A 12,482-nucleotide genomic window follows, 5' to 3' on the forward strand; every position below is an offset into this window, starting at 1 on the left:
CATGGTAATGTTAAATTCTTAAAGTAAAAGTGATTTTACTTAAAATTTTAACATTACCATGAAATGACTCCGGATGTTTGAGAGTAGCTCTGACCTCATTAGATTTCATACGGAGAAAGTAGAATTTTAGATCTCACTCAAAATCCATTAGGGTACCACCACCAGGGTGAGGGTTCAGGATATCCCTAAGACTGCTTTTCGGTGCCACTATGGGCACTTTGAGTTTCTGGTCATGCCATTTGGGTTTACCAATGCTCCTGCCACCTTCTAGTCATGCATGAATAATGTCTTCTAGGGACAGTTGAGGAGGTTTGTGCTAGTGTTCTTCGACGACATTCTGATTTACAGTCAGACATAGGAGGAGCACCTCCAACACTTGGAGGAGGTATTGCGCATTCTGGAGGAGCAGCAGTTTTATGCCAAGCTCTCCAAGTGCGAGTTTGGGTTGACAGAGATGCTCTACCTAGGGCATATCATTGGAGCTAATGGGGTGTAGGTCCACGAGGAGAAGATCCGGGCCATCCGGGATTGGCTAGTACCGTGAGATGTGACTACACTGAGGGGCTTCTTGGGTATTTGCACCTACTACAAAAATTTTGTCAAGGGGTTCTCACAGCTAGCAACACCCTTAACCGACTTGACCAAGAAGGGGGCCTTCGCATGGACCGATGGAGCACAGATTGCCTTCGATCGCCTCAAGGATGTGATGAACAGTTGCCCTGTTTTGGCACTTCCGGATTTTTCCCAGCCATTCATGGTGGGGTTCGATGCATCTGGGGTAGGAGTTAGAGCAGTATTGTCATAGGAGGGGTGTTGGGCCTAAGAATTATCCTTAAAATACATCCACTTTCACTCCATTCAACATTCACTTTCTCTCCATTCACGCATTTTCTCACCTCTATTCCACCACCATGTCCTCACATTAGCTTCACTTTCATCATTAAATGGTTTACCATTGTGTTTTCCAAAACATTATTAATTCTTAGTAATTTTAAGAGAATTTGTGGTTAAACTTTAGAAAATAATATCCATATACTTATACCTAACAATTAGAATGAGTTTGTTGACATGTCTAGGTACAAAGGAAGCTTCTAAGGCACCCTTATGTGGCACTCTATGTTCAAATTCGAATTTGAGGAGATCATGGAGGATAGGGTTATGTGTCACCATTGGTTGAGAGATATGTGGATTTGAAGAGGGAATAGTGGATCATCATTATGAATTTGTTATCTCATCTTGTTGTATAAATAGGAGTGTTATCTCCTTCATTTGTAATCTTAATTTTCCTTAGAATTTAGAAACTTAGTCCTTCATTTGTAATTTTAGATTTTAGGATCATTGTAATGGAGATTTAGAATCTCTTGGAATGTAGAACTTGGAGCTTGTAATTGCAATTTGCAATTGATGATAAATAAAGTGGATTGGATTTTCTTCTACATTTGACTTCTTTCTAGGCGTGCTTGTGGAGCTATGGAGGACCCCCATTGCGTCACTTGCATGCTCGTTTTGTTTTGGTATACTTTCATTTTATGTTTGTTTGTAAATTTCATTAGGTTCATATGTTTGAAATATTAACAAATGACCTTTCATAAGAAAGTATTAATGTTTCTTTCGATGAATCTGATTTGTTTGATTTCATTAATAGTTTGTTGATTAAGATGATTGAAAATATCAATGAACAGTCTCCTGTAAGGGAGCTTTAATATTTCTTACACTTGTCACAATGTCTTTACATTTCATTTTGTTAAATGACTAAATAAGTGTTGGAGATCCCAATGAAAGACCTCCTGTAAGGGAGCTTTGGCATTTCTTCACCTAGCTTAGTTTAGTTTGTCTCTAAGTCCATATATATTAGATAATCCTCGAAGTTTACTTACCCGAATTGATAGTAAATGAAACTCTAATTTGCATCCACATTTTCGACCAAACAAGGGGCATCCCATTGCTTTCGAGAGTCGAAAGCTCCTACCGCATGAGTTGTCATATTCCATATATGACAAGGTGATGTTGTCCATTGTGCATGCATTAGCCAAGTTCCGCCAGTACTTGGTGGGCAACCAGTTCAGAGTGAAGACTAATCACAACAGTCTTCAACATTTCATGGGGCAGCAGGGCCTCAATGACAAGCAACAAAGATGGGTCAGCAAGGTGCAGGCCTATGACTTTGACATAGAGTATGTGCGGGGGAAGCATAATGTGGTGGTCGATGCTCTATCTCGAAGAATAGCTGGGTTATCTCTCATGCGCATCTGCCATGATTGGAAGGCTCAGTTGTTGGTGGAGTACGCCAAGGATAGGAGGGCATGCGAGGTATTGGAGGGTACCCATGTAGATGAGCGTTACCGTATGATGGATGAGGTCATCTATTACAAGAGGCGCATTTACTTAGTGCCCAACTCGCAATTGAATGAGAGAGTACTCCAAGCAGCACATGATTCACCATTGTCCGGGCACCAGGGGTTCTGGAAGACTTGTCCAAGAAAGATTCACATGGAAGGGCCTCAAGGAGGACGTGCTGCAGCACGTACGGGAGTGTGAGGCTTGTCAGCGGAACAAGGGGGAGTTGACCCACCCTACAGGATTGCTACAGCCATTTCCTATTACAGAAAGGAAATGGTAAAGTATTTCGATGGATTTCATCACAGGGCTCCCACAGTGCAGGGGAAGGATTTCATATATGTAGTGTTCGACAAGTTGAAGAAATTTACCCACTTCTTCGCCATTCCCACTAGGTACACGGCTGCACAAGTTGTCGAGTTGTTCTTCCGGGAGATTTTCAAATTGCATGGGCTCCCCAAGAACATAGTGAGCAACAGGGACAGCAGATTCATGGGAGGCTTTTGGAAGGAACTCTTCAAGTTGGTTGGGACGGAGCTCACTCCTAGCACCAGCTATCACCCTCAGACAGATGGCCAAACGAAGAGAGTTAATCAGTGGTTGGAGGGTTACCTCAGGAACTACGTGACCGATCAAAATAGGACATGGATTCGATGGTTGCATCTGGGCGAGTACTGCTACAACACCACACACCACATATCCATCAGTATGACTCCTTTCTATGCCCTTTATGGATATGATGCATTATCTTTTGTTGATATTGTTTTTGGAAACAGTCGGGTCCCAAAGGCTAAAGACAGGATCCAAGAGAGCCAAGATATCTTCAAGGCTCTCAAGGATAATTTGGTGACAACCCAAAATAAGCAGAAACTCTACGCAAATTGGCATAGGACAGAGAGACACTTTAAGGAGGGGGACTTGCTATACCTTCGGCTACAGCCTTACAGAAAATCCATGTTGAAACAAAAGGGGGTCGAGAAGCTACAACCACGGTTCTATGGTCCCTACCGGGTGACTAGACAACTTGGGGAGGTGGCTTATGTTATGCAACCAGCTCATAAAATAGAAGAAAAGATAGATCAACGACCTCAAAATCAGCCTCTTCGAGGGGGCAACCTCCTTTACATTACACAAATGAACAATTCTTGGATGATACAAATGACAAAACCTCCTTTCTATATATATGAGTCTAAGGGGTCACAATATAATCAAAGTTGACATAACAATAATAATATAAGGGCACAACAATAATAATAGTGGGCCTCTATGGGGCACACTAATAGTAATATGGGGACAATAGGGGCACAACAATTATAATAAGGGATACAATGACAATAGTAATCGGGGAATCACTAATATTATAGGGACCAAACATGCCCCTCTCCTTCAAAAAAGTGTTGTCCTCAATGCTTGAGTAGTTCTGGATGCTTCTGTATAAAATTCTCATCCTCCCATGTGGAATCATCAGCGGGTAAGTTCTTCCACTTGATGAGATACTCTGAAATTTATCGATTTCGTAATTGTCGAGTTCTTATTTATGTCACTGCTTCAGGTTCCAATATGATTTTCCTTCTTCGTCAAGTTCTAGCAATATTGTTTGAACTGGGAGCTTGTCACCTATAACCTTCTTTAAGCATGAAACATGGAAAACTGGGTGCACTCGGGAAGCTACAGGAAGCTCCAATTTGTATGCCATAGTACCAATCTTTTGCAACACTTTGTATGGACCATAATACTTTGGTGATAATTTATTATCCTTCTTAGCTTGCTTGAGGGACATTTGTTTATATGGTTGTAGCCGTAGAAACACCCAGTCACCTACATCAAAACTTCTTTCGCTGCTATGTCGATCTGCCTGTTGTTTCATTCTATTCTGTGCCAAAGTGAAGTTATCCTTTAAGAGTTGGAAAACTTGTTGTTGATGCTCGATGTGATCTTCTACTGCTTGAACCTTAGAATTTCCTCTTAAATATCATGTGATGGATGGTGGATGATATCCATAAAGTGCCATAAATGGGGTCATTTTTGTTGTAGTATGGAAGGAAGTGCTATACCACAATTCAACCAGAGCCAACCATTTGACCCATTGTGTTTGTTTATCAGATACAAAGCAATGAAGATATCCTTCCAAACATTTGTTTACTATCTCAGTTTGCCCATCAAATTGAGGATGATAAGATGAGCTATGAGCTAACTAAGTACCCAGACAAGAAAATAATTTTGTCCAAAAATTTCCAGTGAAAATGGGATCTTTATCGCTTACAATAATCTTTGGGTTTCCATGTAGCTTTTGAATTGTTTCCATAAATGCAGTAGCAACTGTACTGGCTTTAAATGGATGAGATAATGCACAAAAGTGTGCATACTTGGTAACTCTGTCAACTACCACCATGATGACACTTTTTCCTTCGGACTTGGGTAAACCTATGATAAAATCTATTGAGACCTCCTCCCAACATTGACTTGGAATGGATAAAGGTTGTAATAAACCTGGGGTCTTAATTGTTTCAAATTTCTTTTGTTGGCAAACCAAACATTTTACCACAAACTTTTGAATATCAGATTTAACACCGTCCCAAAAAAATCCTTCTTAACCCTGTGGTAAGTTTTTTAAAATCTTGAGTGCCCTCCTAAGGGAGAGGTGTGCAATTCCATAAGAATCTTTTGTTTGAGTTCGGAATTCTTTCAGAGGTATAAACGATCTTTGTACCATAACGAATCATTTTCCCAGCTAAATGTATTAGATGTACTGGGATCTTGTTGTAACTTTTGAATAAGTGCCCACAATTCTTCGTCATTCTTCCATTCATCCCTTGCTTTGTTTATCCAATCTGGTTGGATAATAGAAATGGTGCAAAGCAATGCTTCCATATCCTCATCCTTTCTTGAGAGCGCATCTGCAACAATTTGCTTCCCTTTTTTGTAGATGATTTCAAAGTCATAACCCAACATCTTTGTCACCCATTTTTCCTGCTCTTCTGAAGATAATCTTTGTTCTAAAAAGTATTTAAGACTATCATGATCCGTGTTTACCTTGAAGTGTCTTTCCATTAGGTAGGGTCACCATTTCTTAAGTGCATGTAGTATTGCCAACATTTCCTTCTCATAAATAGCTTTGTGTAAAGACTTTCCTTTGATTCAAAGACTTTCGAAAGCAATGGGTCCTTCTTTTTGCATTAAAACAACACCAATTCCATTTCATGAGGCATCACATTTCAAAATAAAGGTTTTTGTGAAATCCGGCATAGCTAAGACCGGTACTTGGCACATTGCCTCTTTAAGATTGTCAAAGGCCTTCATTGCTTCTAAAGTCCATGAAAATGCATCTTTCTTCAATAATGTTGTTAGAGGTGTTGCTATTTTCCCATAATTCTTAACAAACTTGCGATAATACCTTCTCCACCTGAGAAATCCTCACAGATGCTTTATGGATGTGGGGATTTTCCATTCCTTAATGGATTTAATTTTGCTAGGGTCTACATTAACACCTTCATGAGATACAATATGACCTAGATATTCCACCTCTTGTACTCCAAAGAAACATTTGGAGCTTTTTGCATATAATTGTTTCTCCTCCAATAGCTTGAGCACCCTGTCAACATGTTGAACATGATCCTTCCAAGACTTGTTGTAGATTATTATATCATCCAAAAAATACTAACACAAATTTTCTAAGAGTTTGAAAATGGAATTCATCAAACCTTTAAATGTAGAAGGTGCATCGGTAAGGACAAAAAGCACGACCAAAAATTCATAATGACCCTCATGAGTTCTAAATATTGTTTTAGGAATGTCTTCATTCTTCATTCTGATTTGATGATATCCTGAACGAACATCCAACTTGGTGAAGTAAATTGATCCATGCAATTCATCCAATAACTTATCAATGACAGGAATGGGAAATTTATCTTTAATAGTGAGCTTGTTGAGCTCCCTATAATCCAGACACATGCACCATGATCCATCCCTCTTGTGCACCAATACTACTTGAGCAGAGAAAGAACTTTGACTAGGTTGAATGATACCAGCCTCTACCATTTCTACAACCATATGTTCGATTTCACTCTTTTGGGAATAGGGATATCTGTAAGGCCTGATGTTTGGAGGAACACTACCTGGAATCAAATGAACAACATGATCATGATCACGAATAGGTGGGAGGCCTTTGGGAGTCTCAAATACCTTGGAATGATTGTCCAAGACTTTTGGAGATCTGGAGAAATAAATGATTTCGATGTGGGGACCTCTAGCGAACATAATTGTGCAATTACGCCTTGTTGTTCTTTCTTTAGAAGCTTTGTCATGCTGTTAGAGTTGATTATCTTTCTCAGTTTCCCTGTGATACCCCTTAATTCAACTTCCTTTCCTTCCGAAAAAAATTCAAGAAAAGTTCTTGAAAATTAAAAGTTATTGTACACAAAGATTGTAGCCATTGGACTCCTAGTACAACATCAGCACCACCCATTAGAATGGAAAGCATTGGGCTATTCAATACATATTGTCCCATGGATAGCTTGATATTATGGCACTTTCCAGAGCAATTTATGGTTCCTCCATTTGCAACCATCACTTGACACTCTAGTGCTAGATATAGGAAGCAATTCAATTCCTTGGCTATCTTACAATGAATAAAATTATGGGTACTGCCCGAATCAATCAACACTGTTACCTTTTTCTTCTTGATATGTCCTTCTATCCTAAGAGTTTGAGGAGTGGTAATTCCGGCTAATTCATTACAAGATATGGTTGGATTCATTTCTTCTTTCACTAGGGTTTGTTCCTAGTGTATATCCTCTTCTTTTGACATTTCTTGTTCATTTTTTTCCTTCTCTTCACAATCTATGTAAAATAATTTCTTCTCAACACACTTATGACCTTTAGTGTATTTGCTATCACAATTGTAACAAAACCCTTTTGCTCTTTTTTCTTCCAATTGTTGTGGTGTCAACCTTGTAGGTTGTGGAAGGCTAGGGGCAACAACACTTCCATCTTTATAGTTGTGAGTGGTAGGCTTCCTTGTTGCCATAATTTTGCTTTCAATTTTTCTTGCCAACCTGAATGTCTTCTCCAATGAACCAGTTTCCCAAAGGTGAACCTCATGTTGATGTTATCCTTTAAAGTCCCTATGAACACATCAATCCAATGCTCCTCTAAAATATTTTTTACCTTATATTTAATTTTTGGAAGTCCTCAATGTGCTCCATCATTGAACCCTTTTGTTTGAGATTTATCAATTGACTAAAAAAGGTGTTGTTTTTTGTATCATCATTATGTGCTATCATTTCTTCCGTAAAATTGCCAAAGTGACAATTTGTTTACGAGAGCGAAGTCATTGATACCATACAAACTGATTTGGTTCCAAATATAAAGTTGCAATGCATACCTTTTGTGTGTTTTGCACATTAAGGAGATCAAAATATTGATCCATGTGTAGTATCCATGTTACAGGATCATTGCCATCAAACTTCCTCATATCGATCTTTGGAACATGGTGGGTCTTCAATCCAACGTTAGAGTCTATGAAATAATGATTAAAATTTGTTTTGTTCTCATCATGAATTTCCTTTACTACCCTTTCACCATTAGTAAGCATTTCTTGTAGCAACTTTTTCAAATCTACTTTTAAGATTTGCTTCCATGCTAGTCATCTTAGCTTCCATGCCATCCATCTTAGTTTCCACGCCATTCATATTAGCTTCCATGCCTTTCTTTAATCCATCCATCTTAGCTTCTGTTACTTTTTGTGAAAGTGAAAATTGTTGCACTTGGTCTCGTAATTGTGATATATCATGTTGCATTTCTCCCTCCTTTCATGAGTCATGGTAGAGCTTTCAAGTTTCTTACTAGGTGTTTCCATTTTCTTTGTTCGGGGCATCAATTAATGATAATTATGCCTCAATATGCCCTTTGAATCACTTCAAACTAATTTTTCAAACCAAACTTATGCAAATTTAAAAAAAAAAAACTACACACCTTTTTTTGCTTAGTAGGAGATCGATATTGAATCAATTGTATCTCTGAAATTTTGGATCTCCAGCTTCTAAAATTGCGACCTGTGGTAGCCCTATGCGTCCTCGTTCCAACGCCACCAATCTGATCGAAATTGGATTCTCCAAAAAAGAGTTATGCTCAATCTCCCAAGATGACCGGATTATATACATTTTCAGTAGAGCGAAATTGTACGAAGTGCCACGTGTCACTATTTCAACCTTCGAACCTGAAAACGATACACAGAATACTACAATCCATCCTCTTTCTGTAACTTCTTACGAAATTCCAATCCGATGCTCAGAGAAAGTTATGACGATTTTCCCAAGGTCACCTGTTTGGGATGTAATTCGGGAGCCTGCAAAAACCCTAACTTCCTTGGATCATATCTCTGAATATATAACAAGAAAAGATCTAAAATTTGGACCCGCAGTTCATCATGATTTCGACTCAAATGGGTTTTAATTTCAACTTCTAAAACGTCGTAGAAAAAAAGTTATAGCGAAAATTCCACGATGACCTGTTTGGAGAGCGAAACCCTAGAATCCAAAGCTTTGATACTAAATATTTTGCAACCAGCTCATAAAATAAATCAACGACTTCAAAATCAACCTCTTCGAAGGGGAAACCTCTTTTACATTACACAAATGAAGAATTCTTGGATGATACAAATGACAAAACCTTCTTTTTATATATAAGAGTCTAAGGGGTCACAATATAATCAAAGTCGACATAACAATAATAATATAAAGGCACAACAATAACAATAGTGGGCTTCTATGGGCATACTAATAACAATATGGGGCACAACAATAATAATAAGGGATACAATGACAATAATAATGGGGTAATCACTAGTATTATAGGGACCTAACAGCATATGAGCTGGAGTTGCCTCAGGGGAGTAGGATCCATAATGTTTTTCATGTCTCATGCCTTAAGAAGGTGTTGGGACAACAAGTGACTGCAGTAGCTGATCTACCCCCACTAGATGATGAGGGCCACTTGGTGTTGGAACCGGAGGCCATTTTGGAGAGCAGGGAGAGGAGATTAAGGAGCAGGACCCTCAGGGAGTTCTTGGTGCGCTGGAAGAACTTGCTGGATGAGGATGCCACCTGGGAAGGTGAGCACATATTGGAGCACCTAGCTTTGAGGTTGCTCGAGGGCAAGCAATATTTGGGAGGGGAGGACTATCATGTCCCTTCTCAAAAACATTAGCAACAGGGTGTTGCTCACAATTTTGCACATTTTTTACTTAGGGACTTAGGGGCCAAAATTGACTTTATTTCGCAGTGAGTGGAATGTGGGGGGCACCCACATGGGGAATTCGAACTAGCCATTCGATATTCTTGGAGGGAAATCGAATGGATAGATGGAGGGGCCCACATGAGGCTAAGGAGGCCTAAGGAAATATAAGGAGAAATCAACTCTCATTTTGGTTCATCTTTGACATTTGCAAACAAACACACATTTGTTCACTCTTCTGTTTAGCGAGTCTACCTGTTGTTTAGCCACGAGTCTTTCGCATGGGAAATCCAACCTCTACTTCAGGGGACCATCTGTGCCAGCCCTAGGGAGGCTATTTTATAGGAGTTTTCAGGATTTTCAGGGCAGTAACACACATCAACCACCAGCACAAAGAAGGGAGTGTGTATTTCTGGGTAGCCATGAATCACGCAGAGGGAGTTTTGGACCAGCAAGGATCACATAGCTTGTCAGGAGGTCAGGGAGCTAAGGTAGCAACATTGGACAGGGATTTTCATTAAAGCTTTTAACCAATTGAACCAACATTCCAGCAAGTCAAACTGCTGGGCTGAGGGACAGCGCAAAGGCCACACAGTAGATTTTCGTGGTACTTGGCAGCAACTAAGTTAGGCCAAGAGATCATCCGGGGAGTTAGGGATTGGATAGAACAGGTGAACTCAGCATTTTGGATGAGTTTTCAGGTGGATTTACAGGTAGTTTCCAGCAATTCGAAATTGGCAGCTAGAGCTGAGGTGAGGCTCCAAGGGGATCGAAAATCAGAAGTCAAAACCAGCTAAAATCCCTTTTGGGTTTTTTTGGGTTTTGTCCAAGGAGTCTGGGGTTAAAAGCGTATAAATTTCTCGGTCGTTTTAGTGCACCTTCCAGCCATTCAAACTTTAGCGGAGCAGAATTTTTCTAGGCAACGCAGTGCAGATTGGTGCAGCAGCTAGGCAGCCTTCGGCTCATCCATTTTCCTACCAAGGTTTGGCCCTGTTTGTCCTTTGAGACAAGCCAGGTGCACCATTCCATCATCCACTATAGTTGACTTTCAAAAATATAATAAAATGGCTCAGAAGTTCTCTATTTGCAGCTTTTATATGGGTGTTTGTTGAATATTTCATTTTAGTAATTCGATGCATGTATTATTTGTTTGTTATCACTTGTATTCCTATTTAGGATCATTACAAAATATCTGTGTGTAGAATAGCATGAAATGATGCTTCTCTAAAGTGGCAAAGCTTTACCCCCAATAAACGTTGCTTGATGCCTCAAGACTCAAAAGGCTCCCGAAAGGTTTTAGACCCTTTTTTCCAAACTAGGTCCCGCCAATAAAAATGGTTCCATGAACTGATTCCTCCACTTTTTCCACTCCAAATGCATCGAGATGGATAGCAATCAATATAATGATCCAATTCAGACCACACCTCCCCATTTTGGGAGGTTTTTGGTCCCCAAAAGCTTCTATTAAATGAGGTGAGGAAATTTTTCCTCCACCTTCTCTCTAGTGTACCATTTAGCTTTGCCTGGAAGTTGTCCCTTCAATCCAATACCAATGTAACGAACATGGTTCATATACGTAGCGGAAATATTTAGAATATTCAAGATATAAAAGTATCCATCATGGCATAGTAATATTTATATAAAGAATGTTTGTATATGTTAAATTTTCCTTAGGGCTATATTGTTCTTTGCTTTGATAATTACGTTTCATTATTTACATATTAAATTCACCCCACAGCATCATAACATTATTAAGATTTACAACATTATTTAGCAACATATGTAACTATATAGAAAGAACAATATCATCATCAATGCATTGGAACATAAAGGAACAATATAAGAAAAGCATTCACACAGAAACACCGAGATTAGTCAAAGACCAGGGTGAAACCCACTATAGGGAAAACCATTTCAAATTCTTCTTCTTATTAGATTGTCATTGAATGATTCAGCGAAAGAGAGTACAATGATCCATATCTTTAACCATAATCATAGCCAGCAAAATCAACTAAACAACATCATGACCCCTTTGTCTCCCTTTGTCCCTCTTTTGTTCCATCATTAGTCACATGACACCTATTGATAAAGGGATGTATCAGGGACTTGTCTTTCCTCTTAGGGTTTGGGAACACCTAATAGGGTTGTCCATTAGCCACTCCTATCTAGAGAGGTAACACTATTACGTGATCAAAGCCCCAAATTTGGAAGAGAAGCCCAATATGAAGTGTTAATTTTCCCTTGACCAATAAACTTTGTCCACTTGGATACACTAATGATTATTATACCTAATGGTGAAGATGTAGCATTGGACATTGTGTGTGATTGGCAAGCGGTTTTCATCATGGGCTGGCAGCTTAATTGGGGCCCGAGACCAATAAAGGAGCATTATGACACTACGGGTGAAGAGCTTAGAGACATCGGAATCCTACCACTTACAAAGCATCATTCCATTCCATGGTCACCCATAGCACCCCAGTTGTCTGGACTTTGCCCCACATTATTCATGAGATGATGCACTTGGTTCAATGTGCCCTGGCAGGCTTTGTAGTGATCACATGGTTTGGCAGTCGATTCAAAGCCTGGATGAGGTTTGTCTCACCCCTTGAGTCATGGGAGGGCTAGCGCCATCCTCAAAGCCCTCAAAGTTGGAGCAAAATCACGCTATTCTATTTGTTGGGGTCCTAATATTGGTTTATAGATCCAATCGCTCTTTACATTTATTAAAAACCCGGGGTCCGTCCAGTTATTTCAAGGTTATCATGCAAGGTCTATGCATGCTACATGTTCCCTACCCAGCATTGATCAACTACGAAATAAAAGGTCGTTGGCCCAAAAGAGTTCTAAATCAATCCAGCAAAAATTAACAAATCAAATAATATTGATCTTAAATAACATCAACTCTAAGTAAC

General features: G+C 39.4%; 1 protein-coding gene across 4 annotated transcripts in view; it reads right to left on the reverse strand.

The window, feature by feature from the left end:
* The window catches only part of LOC149261751 (vacuolar protein sorting-associated protein, putative (DUF1162)), a 528,477-nt gene that overhangs the window by 367,656 nt on the left and 148,339 nt on the right, over positions 1-12,482 (reverse strand). The gene's annotated exons all lie outside the window — the stretch shown is intronic.

Source organism: Pinus tabuliformis, chromosome 6, assembly GCF_031772625.1.
Source record: "Pinus tabuliformis cultivar Carrire ecotype Pingquan chromosome 6, CPIR1, whole genome shotgun sequence".
Lineage (NCBI taxonomy): Eukaryota > Viridiplantae > Streptophyta > Pinopsida > Pinales > Pinaceae > Pinus > Pinus tabuliformis.